At 35.4% G+C, this 11,032-nt stretch overlaps 1 pseudogene; it reads right to left on the minus strand.

Moving 5' to 3' along the window:
- Window positions 1-497: 497 nt before the first annotated feature.
- LOC101348459 (caspase-6 pseudogene) overlaps window positions 498-11,032 on the minus strand; it is a 29,161-nt pseudogene continuing 18,626 nt past the window's right edge.

Raw genomic sequence — 11,032 nt, forward strand, 5'->3', positions numbered from 1 at the left:
ATCCAGAACATGATATAATTTCCCTTCCTACTCTGCATAGCCAAACTCTTCAATCTTTTTTTTTTAATTAGAAATTTTTAATAAAACATGAATTCCAAATTTCTTATTTAAGGGGAGACAATGATCTAATTTTTGGGTTTCAAAAACCTTTAAAAATATTACAAAATAAACTTTTATTAAAAATGCCATAAAATACAAGATATTATGGGTAATCTTGCAGTTTACTGAAAAGATCAACTATTACAAATGCTTGTGGATTTTTATTTATAGTAATTCCCTGAGGATTTTGTTTCTACATATATCAAACCCTTTCTTCATGTCCAGTATGAATTATTTAATGATTTTAAAAAAGCAGTCCTCTGCTAGACATTAAACCTTAAAACATTTTAAATTGCTGGTCCACAAGCTTCAACCTAGTGATACCTGTTTATATAAAAAGAAGGGAAATATATTTGCACATAGATACATAAGAGAAAATACCTCCCATCATTTAGATTTTAGGAAAAAAAATGCAGCTTTTTAGTAAGCATTGAGACAAAGCAGGGAATCTGCTTCTTTCCAATTGCACTTGGATCTTTGCAAAAGTCCATCTGGCACTGAGGAACTTTCCTGTTCACTAGCGTGAGGAGTTGTGTGAACTCTAAGGAGGAACCTATTTTCCCAACATGTCACACAAATCTTGAATGTACCATGAGCTGTTCATAGTTTCCAGGGGAGAATAATAACCTTCTGCAACAGAGTAACACATGAGGAAGTCCTCTCCAGCAGGCAGCATGTAAACGGAGGCCGCACCCACCTCGGTTACGTTGTTGTCCAGCTTGTCTGTCTGATGATCCACGACATCAAAAGGAATGACTAGCACATCATGCTGGTTTCCTTGACACACCTGGATGATAAATATCTTGGTTTTTCCAATCATGCTCTGACATTTGTCTCCTTCGAACAAACTACTCAACATCTGAATTTCAATTTTTGTGTCGTATGCATAAATGTGCTTGCTGTCACCATGACTCAGGAATACAGATAAAAAGCAATCAATATCTATATGGCTAGAGGTCGATACCTCGTGAATTTGGAGCAGTAGTTCTTCTGCTTTAAAATCGTTAAAGCATTTCACTTCAAACCCTAGATCTGAAAGCCTGCATTTAAGATTGACCCTGTCTGCTCTAGTGCCACGCCCTTCTGGCAGTGTTAAATGCCAGAAGAACCTCTCATGATTGAAGATTAAAGCAATTCCTCTTTTCCAGTGATCCATTTTATACTTTTCTGCCAGATCAAATGTTTCATGTCTATAAAAGTCATCTGTTTGTGTCATGTTTTGTTCCCCACCTGCAGGCCAAGTTCCCCTCTATGTTAGTCTTAAAAGCCTCCACCTCTGCAAGTTTTTGACTGACTCACTGAAGTGGAAGTATTTTGTCCTTCTTTTGAATGATAATATCATACTGCTTTATCAATACCTCTTCAAGACTTTAGGTTTTTTACATAGAATTATCATTGCTTATATGGCAGGGTTCTTTCTCAGATTATTGTCAAATAACTCATAGCTATTCAAAGAAAATCAGTGACCTACCTGAGTGCCAGATAAATATTCTCATATATATATGATTCTTATATATTCATTACAGAAATTTAAATTTTAATGTATTGTTCAAATTTGTAATATTTTAACTCAAAGACTGTGACTTCACTGATTCGGTTATAATTAAATCAACCAGCATAAAATATTGTTAAAATTCTCTTACAGTTCGGAGATCACTTATTTTTCTCCTTTCATAAGTTGTGCGAGTAAAAACAGTGACTACAGGTAGTCCCCGACTTATGATATTTTCAAGTTATGATGAACCACACTCACAACTGTCCTCTTCTTTTTTTTAACATCACCATATTACACACTGCAACATTGTATGTAGTACATATTACTAACAATAAGGTTTTCAATGTGGACGAAACAGGCTATTTTTGGAAAAAGATACCAGAATGGACCTATATTCACAAAGAGGCAGAGTTAACGCCTTGTTTCAAGACATATAAAGGCAGAATCACGCTGCAGCTTGGAGGAAATGCTGCTGGAATTAAATTAAAACCTTTTCTTGTTTATCATTCTGAAAACCACCAAACATTCAAAACTATTGACAAAAATAAGCTGCCAGTCTACTACAGGAGTAACTCCAAGGCCTCGATGACAATCCTGTTACTCAAAGACTGGTTTTTAAATTGTTTCATCCCAGAAGTGTACCTGCACACCCGGACAAGGTGATGAGAACTATTGTGCCCACAGATGAGAAAGCAGCAAAGCATGCACAGCACGCTCACCTGCCCTTACTTATCAAAAAACAAAAGAGCAGAATGAAACAAACATACAATCAATCAATAAATAAAACAACACCTTCATGTCTCAGAGACAGTGGACTATGTCAAAATATATTTAAAAAGCAGGACAAGATATATCCAGTAGAATTCTACCAAACATTCAGAAAAGAGCTTGCACCAGTACTACTCAAACTATTTTAGAACATAGAAAAGGAAGGAATACTCCCGAATTCGTTCTATGAAGCCTCCATAACCCTGATACCAAAACCAGGCAAAGACACCACAAAAAAAGAAAATAACAGACCAATATCTCTCATGAATAGAGATGTAAAAATTCTCAAAAATTCTAGCCAACAGAATTCAGTATCATATCAAAAAAAATAATACAGCACAACTAAGTGGGATTCATACCAGGTATGCAAGGATAGTTCAACATTAGAAAATCAATCAATGTAATCCACCACATAAATAAAACTAAAGAATCACATGTTCATTTCGATTGATGCACAAAAGGCATTCGATAAAGTCCAGCACCCATTCCTGATAAAAACTCTCAATAAAATTGTATAGAAGGGAAATTCCCAAAAATAATAAAGGGCTTCTATATACAACGAACAGCCAACATCATTCTTAATGGAGAGAGGCTGAAAACATTCCCTCTGAGAACAAGAACAAGACAAGGATGTCCTTTATCACCACTCTTATTTAACATTTGTGCTGTAAGTCCTAGCTAGAGCAATAAAGCAAGAAAAAGAAATAAAGGGCATCCAAGTTGCTAAGGGAGAAGTAAAACTACCCCTATTTGCAGATGATATGATACTATACATAAAGAACCGAAAGGATTCCACAAGAAAACTACTGGAACTAATAAAAAGATTTAGCAGAGTAGCAGGATACAAGATAAACATATAAAAAATCAGTTGGATTCCTATCCACCAATAAAGGGAACTATGAAAAGGAAATCAGGAAAGCAATACCATTTATAATAGCCCCTTAAAAACTAAAATACTCAGCAATAAATCTAACCAGGAACATAAAAGACCTATACAAAGAAACCTACAAAGCATTACTGCAAGAACCCAAAAGAGACCTAAATAAATGGGAAAACTTAACATGTTCATCGATAGGTAGACTCAACATTGTGAAAATGTCAATTCTCCCAAAGCAATCTACAAATACAATGCAATCCTGATCCAAATACCAACAGCATTCTTTAACGAAATGGAAAAACTAATCATTAACTTTATATGGAAAGGAACGAAGCCCCAGAGAAGTAAAGCAGTACTGAAGAAAAAGAATAAAGCAGAAGGGTTTGTACTACCTCACTTCAGAACCTAGTATACAGCTACAGTAGGCAAAACAGCCTGCTACTGGTACAACAATAGACACATTGACCAATGGAACAGAAACGAGAACCCAGATGTAAATCCATCCACCTGCAGTCACCAGATCTTAGACAAAGTCCCAAAGTCCATTAAATGGGGAAAAGACGGTCTTTTTAACAAATGGTGCTGGCAAAACTGGAGGTCCATCTGTAAAAAAATAAAACAGGACCCATATCTCATACCATACACAAAAACTAATTCAAAATGGACCAAAGACCCAAATATAAAACCAAAAACTATAAAGGTCATACGAGAAAAAACAGGGTCAATGCTAGAGGCCCTAATACATGACATAAGTAGGATACAAGCCATAACTACCAATACACAAACACCAGAAGATAAACTAAATACCTGGGATCTTCTAAAAATTAAACAAGTACGTTTATCAAAAGACTTCGCCAAAAGAGTAAAAGAGAACTTATAGACTAAGAAAAAATTTTTGGCTATGACATATCCAACAAAGGTCTAATCTCTAAAACCTATAGGAAAATCCAACACTTCTACAACAAAAAGACAAACAATCCAATTAAAATATGGCCAAAGGATATGAACAGACACTTCACAAAAGAAGACAATCAGTCAGCTAACAAACACATGAGGAAATGCTCGTGATCACTAGCCACTAGAGAAATGCAAATCAAAACTACAATGAGATACCATCTCACCCCAACATTACTGGCACGAATCAAAAAAACAGAAAACAATAAATGTTGAAGAGGCTGTGGGGAGCTTAAAATCTTATGCACTGTTGGTAAGAATGTAAAATGGTACAACCATTTTGGAAAACAATATGGCACCTCCTTTAAAAGCTAGAAATAGAAATATCATATGGTCTAGCAATCCAATCCCACTCCTAGGAATATATCCTTGAGAAATAAGAGCTGACACACAAATAGACATATGCACATCCATGTTCATTGCAACATTATTCACAATAGCAAAAAGATGGAAACAACCTAAGTGCCCATCAACAGATGAATGGATAAACAAACTATGATACATATACACAATGGAAAACTATGTAACAATAAAGAACAATGATGAATCTGCCATACATCTCACAATGTGGATGAATCTGGAGGGCATTATGCTGAGTGAAATAAGTCAATGACAAAAGGACAAATACTGTATGAGACCATTACTATAAAAACTCATGAAAAGGTTTACACACAGAAAGAAATAATCTTTGATGGTTATGAGGGACGGGAGGGGTGGGGAGGGAAAAATACTAACTAGACAATACATAAGTGGTAACTTTGGTGAAGTGTAAGGCAGTACACATTCCAAGCTTCATAGACACATCCAAACTCCCTGAGGGATGGAATTACTGGGCTGAGGGCTGGAGACCATGATCTCGGGAGACAACTTGCTCAACTGGCATAATATAGTTTATAAAGAAAATGTTCTGCATCCTACTTTGGTGAGTAGCAGCTGGGGTCTTCAAAGTTTGTGAGTGGCCATCTAAGATACTCTACTGCTCCCACCCTGTCTGGAGCAAGGAAGAATGAAGAAAACCAAAGATACAAGGGAAAGACTAGTCCAAATGACTAATGGACCACAATTACCACAGCCTCCACCAGACTGAGTCCAACACAACTCGATGGTGCCTGGCTACCACCACTGGCTGCTCTGACAGGGATCACAATACAGGGTCCCAGACAGAGCTGGAGATATACGTAGAACAAAATTCTAACTCACAAAGAAAGACCAGACTTACTGGCCTGACAGAGACTGGAGAAACCTTGAGAGTAAGGCCCTGGACATCCTTTTAACTCAGTACTGAAACCACTTCTGAGGTTCACCCTTCAGCCAAAGTTTAGACAGGCCCATAAAATAAAACAAGACTAAATGGGCACACCAGCCCAAAGGCAAGGATGAGAAGGCAGGAGGAGTCAGGAAAGTTGGTAACAGGGAACCCAAGGTTGAAAAGGGGAGAGTGTTAACATGTCGTGGGGTTGGCAACCAATGTCACAAAACAATATGCGTATTAATCGTTTAATGAGAAATTGATTTGCTCTGTAAACTTTCATCTAAAGTACAATAATAAAAAAAAAAAGATGTCTCCAGCAAATGACTAAAACAGAGAATCAGATAACCTTCCAGTGGAAGAAAAGGTAGTGGTACTACCTGATATGGAATTCTTCAAGACTAATATTTAGGGTTCTCCAAGAGAGTAGGAAAGAGATCAAGGAAAACACAGACAAAATCATGGAAAACACAGACAAAAACTAACAAAAACATTGCCATAATCAAGGAAAACACAGACAAAGCATAGAAGAATTCAGGAATAATACAAAAACAGTCAAAATATATAAACAATTAGAAATCATACAAAAACAGCAACTAGAAATCCAAAAGATAAACAATAAAATTTCAGAAATGGACAAATCAATAGATGGCTTTAGGAGCAAATTTGAAATAATGGAAGATAGAATTATAAAGATTGAAGACAAATTCATGGATGCCATTTTGTTTGAGGAAAAATCAGAGAAAAGAATGAAGAAAACCTAAGTATTATGTGGGACACAATCAAGGGCAAAAATTTGCATGTGACTGGAGTTCAAGAACAGGGAAAGGAAATGGGAAACACAGAGAAGATTGTTGAAGATTTGCTGTCAGAAAAACTCCCCAAACATCATGAAAGATGAAAAGCTGACCATCCAAGAAGCTCAGCGAACCCCATACAGGATAGACCCCAAAAGAAAGTCACCAAGACATATCATAATCACACTTGCCAAAACCAAAGATGAAGAAAGAACCCTGAGAGCAGCTTGAGAAAAATGAAAGGTCATTTACAAAAGGGAAAATATAAGACTAAGTTCTGATTACCAGCAGATACTATTCAGGCAAGAAGGCAATCGGATTACATATAAAACTTTGAAAGAAAAAAACTGCCAACCAAGAAAAATATATCCTGCGAAATTCTCTCTTAAATATGATGGTGAAATTAGGACATTTCCAGATAAGCAGAAATTAAAGGAATTTGTAAAAACCAAACCAAACTTACAAGAAATATTAAAGGGAGTCCTTCAGTCAGAGAACTAACAACATCAGATAACAACCAGAGCTCAGGACACAGGAGAGTATCAGCCAGACACCAACTTAGGTAAAGTACTCTCAATAATAAAACAAAGATAAAAGACTTAAGACAGGGAAACAGAGACATCAGTCTGTAAATGAGACAACATCAAAACAATAAAAGGAGGAATAAATTGTGTAGGTATAGAACTTTCAAATGGAGAGGAAGTCAAGGCGATATTAAGTAACAAAAGACTAGCTCAAACTTAGGAAAATATGGGTAAAGTTCAAGATAACCACAAATAAAATTAACAAATCTGCTCATCAAAACAAAAAAGAAGAAAGACATAAAGAAGCAGTAAACACAACATCTATAATAATGAAAGAAAAGAAAATCCACAAACAAAAGGAACTCAGCAAAGGAAAGTAAGAGGAACAAAGAAAACATAAGCACCACACACACACACACACACACAAAAGCACAACAATATGACATCAATAAATTCATACCTGTTAATAATCACAATGAATGTAAATGGATTAAATGCACCCAGAAAGAGATGGACAGTGACAGAATAGATTAAAAAAAAAAAAAAAAACATGATCTATCAATATGCTGTCTACAATAGACACACCTTAGACACAAAGATTTAAATAAATTAAAAATCAAAGGATGGAAAAAATATATATCAAGCAAACAGTAACCAAAAAAGAGCAAGAGTGTCAATACTAATCTCAGATAAATAGACTTTCAGGCAAAATCAACCATAAAAGACAAGAAAAGGCATTACATAATGATTAAAGGGGCAATCCACCAAGAAGACATAACTTTAATGGGGTTCCAAAATAGATAAAACAAACTCCAATAGCACTGAAAAGAGAAATAGATAGTTCCACAATAATAGTAGGAAATTTCAACACACCACTCTCAGTAAAGGACAGAATATCTAGAAAGAAACTCAGTTAAGATACAGAAGATCTAAAGGCCACAATCAACCAACCTGACCTCATAGAAATATACAGAATGCTCCACCTAACAGCAGCAAAATATACATTCTTTTTCAATGCACATGGACATTCTCTAGAAAATACTACGTTTCAGGCAACAAAGAAACCCTCAATAAAATCCAAAACACTGCAATAATACAAAGCATTCTCTCTGATCACAACACTGTAAAAGCAGAAATCAATAACAGGAAAATCAAGGGGGGAAAAAAAAAGAAAGGTGAATAACACCTTGCTGAAAAACAACCACATAATAGAAGAAATCAAAAAATTCCTAGATTCAAATGAGAATGAAAACACATACCAAACCTTTGGGACATAGCAAAGGCAGTGCTCAGAGATCAATTTATGGCAATAAATGTACACAACAAAAAAGAATAGACCAAAATCAAAACGTTAGCCCTATAACTTGAAAAAATAGAAATAGAACAGCAAAAGAAGCCCACAGTCATTAGAAGAAAGGAAATAATAAAGATTACAGCAGAAATAAATGATACAGAGGACAGGAAAACAATTGAAAGAATCGACAACAGCAAAAGTTGGTTCTTTGAAAACATCAACAAAATCAGCAAAACATTAGCCAAATTGACAAAAGAAAAACAAGACAGGTAGCAAATAACACAAATAATAAATGACACGGGGGACATTAAAACAGACGCAACTGAAATAAAAAGGATCATAACAGAATACTGTGAAAAACTGTACTCCAATAAATTTGAGAACATAGAAGAAATGGACAAATTTCTAGAAATACACTACCTACCCAAACTAATACAAATTAAGTAAAAAACCTGAACAGATCCATAACAAGAGAAGAGATTGAAGAGGTAACGAAAAAGAAAAAAGAAAAAAAAACTCCCAACAAAAAGAAAGCCCAAGCCTGGACAGATTCACAGGAGAATTCTACCAAACATTCAGAAAAGAGCTTGCACCAGTACTACTCAAACTATTTCAGAGCTTAGAAAAGGATATAATAATCTCAAATTCATTTGATGAAGCCAGCATAACCCTGATACCAAAACCAGGCAAAGACACCACAAAAAAATTACAGACAAATATCTCTCATGAATACAGATGCAAGAATTCTCAACAAAATTCTAGCCAATAGAATTCAGCATTGTAACAAAAAAAAAATCACAACCAAGTGGGATTCATGCTAGGTATACAACGATGGTTCAATATTAGAAAATCAATCAATATAATTCACCACATAAATACAACAAAAGAAAAGAATCACATGATCATTTCAATCGACACCGAAAAGGTATTTGATAAAGTCCAACACCCATTCCTAATAAAAACTCTCAATAAAATAGGAATAGAGGGAAATTCTTCAGCATAATAAAGGACATCTACACAAAACCAACAGCCAACATAATCTCAACAAAGAGAGGATGAAAGTATTCCCCCTGAGAAGGGGAATAAGACAAGGAAACCCTTTATAACCACTCCTGTTTAACACTGTGCTGGAAGTCCTAGCAAAAACAATAAGGCAAGAAAAAGAAATAAAGGGCATCCAGATTGGAAAGAAAGAAGTAAAACTATCCCTTTTCACAGATGATATGATCCTATACATAGACAACCCCAAAGATTCCACAAGAAAACTACTGGAATTAATAGATTCAGCAGAGTAGCAGGATACAAGATCAGCATACAAAAATCAGTTTGATTCCTATACACCAAGAAAGAGAACTATGAAAAGGAAATCAGGAAAACAATACCACTTACAATAGCCCCTAAAAGATAAAATACTTACGAATAAATCTAAAAGGGACATAAAAGACCTATACAAAGAAAACTACAAAACACTATTGCAAGAGACCAAAAGAGACCCACATAAATGGAAAAACTTACCATGCTTGTGGATAGGAAGACTCATAATTGTGAAAATGTCAATTGTACCCAAAGTAATCTATAGATATAATGTAATCCTGATCCAAATACCTACAGCATTCTTTAACAAGATAGAAAAGCTAATCATTAATTTTATGTGGAAAAGAAAGACCCTGGATAAGTAAAGCATTAGTGAAGAAACAGAGCAAAGTAGGAGGCTTCACACTACCTGATATCAGAACCTACTGTACAGACATGGTATTCAAAACAGCCTGGCACTAGTATAAGGACAGACACATAAACCAGTGGATCAGAATCGAGAACCCAAACATAAATCTATCCACCTATAGTCAGTTGATCCTTGATAAAGGGCCAAAATCCATTAAATGGGGAAAAGACAATCTTTTTAACAAATGGTGCTGGCAAAACTGGATGTCCATCTGTAAAAAAACGAACAGGGCCCATACCTCATGCCATACACCAAAAATAACTCAAAATGGATCAAAGACCTAAATATAAAACCTAAAATGATAAAGATCATGGAAGGGAAAATAGGGACTACATTAGAGACCCTAACATATAGCATAAGTACAACAACAACTATAACTAACAATACACAAACACCAGAAGATAAACTAGATAACTAGGAGCTCCTAAAAATTAAACACTTATATTCATCAAAAGACTTCACCAAAAGAGTAAAGATAACCTACAGACTAGGAAAAAATTTTGACTACAACATATCTGACAAGGGTCTAAAGTCTAAAATCTATAGAATACTTCAACAACAAAAAGACAATTAATCCAATTAAAAAATGGGCAAAGGCAGAGCAATTAGGGTAGAAAAAGAAATACCAGGCATCCAGATGGGTAGGGAGGAAGTCAAAGTATCTCTATTTGCAAATGATATGATTTTATACACAGAAAAACCCAGAGAATCCACAAGATAACTACCAGAACTAAGAGAAGATTTCAGCAAAGTTTCAGGATACAAGCTAAACATACAAAAAGCAGCTGGATTCCTTTACACCAACAAAGAGAACGTCAAAGAGGAAATCATCAAATCAATACCATTTACAATAGGCCCCAAGAAGATAAAATACTTAGGAATAAATCTAACCAGAGACTTAAAAGATCTATACAATAAAAACTACAAGACACTACTGCAAGAAACCAAAAGAGACCTGCATAAGCGGAAAAACATACCTTGCTCATGGATAGGTAGACTCAACATTATGAAAATGTCAATTCTACCCAAAGCGATCTAGAGATACAGTGCAATCCCGATCCAAATTCCACCAGCATTTTTTAATGAGATGGAGAAACAAATCACCAACTTCATATGGAAAGGGAAGAGGCCCTGAATAAGTAAAGCATTACTCAAGAAGAAGAACAAAGTGGAGGGCCTCACACTACCGGATTTTAGAACCTATTATACCACCACGGTAGTCAAAACAGCCTGGTACTGGTACAACAACATA

The sequence above is a fragment of the Trichechus manatus genome, unplaced genomic scaffold (assembly GCF_000243295.1).
Source record: "Trichechus manatus latirostris isolate Lorelei unplaced genomic scaffold, TriManLat1.0 scaffold00144, whole genome shotgun sequence".
NCBI classification, from domain to species: domain Eukaryota; kingdom Metazoa; phylum Chordata; class Mammalia; order Sirenia; family Trichechidae; genus Trichechus; species Trichechus manatus.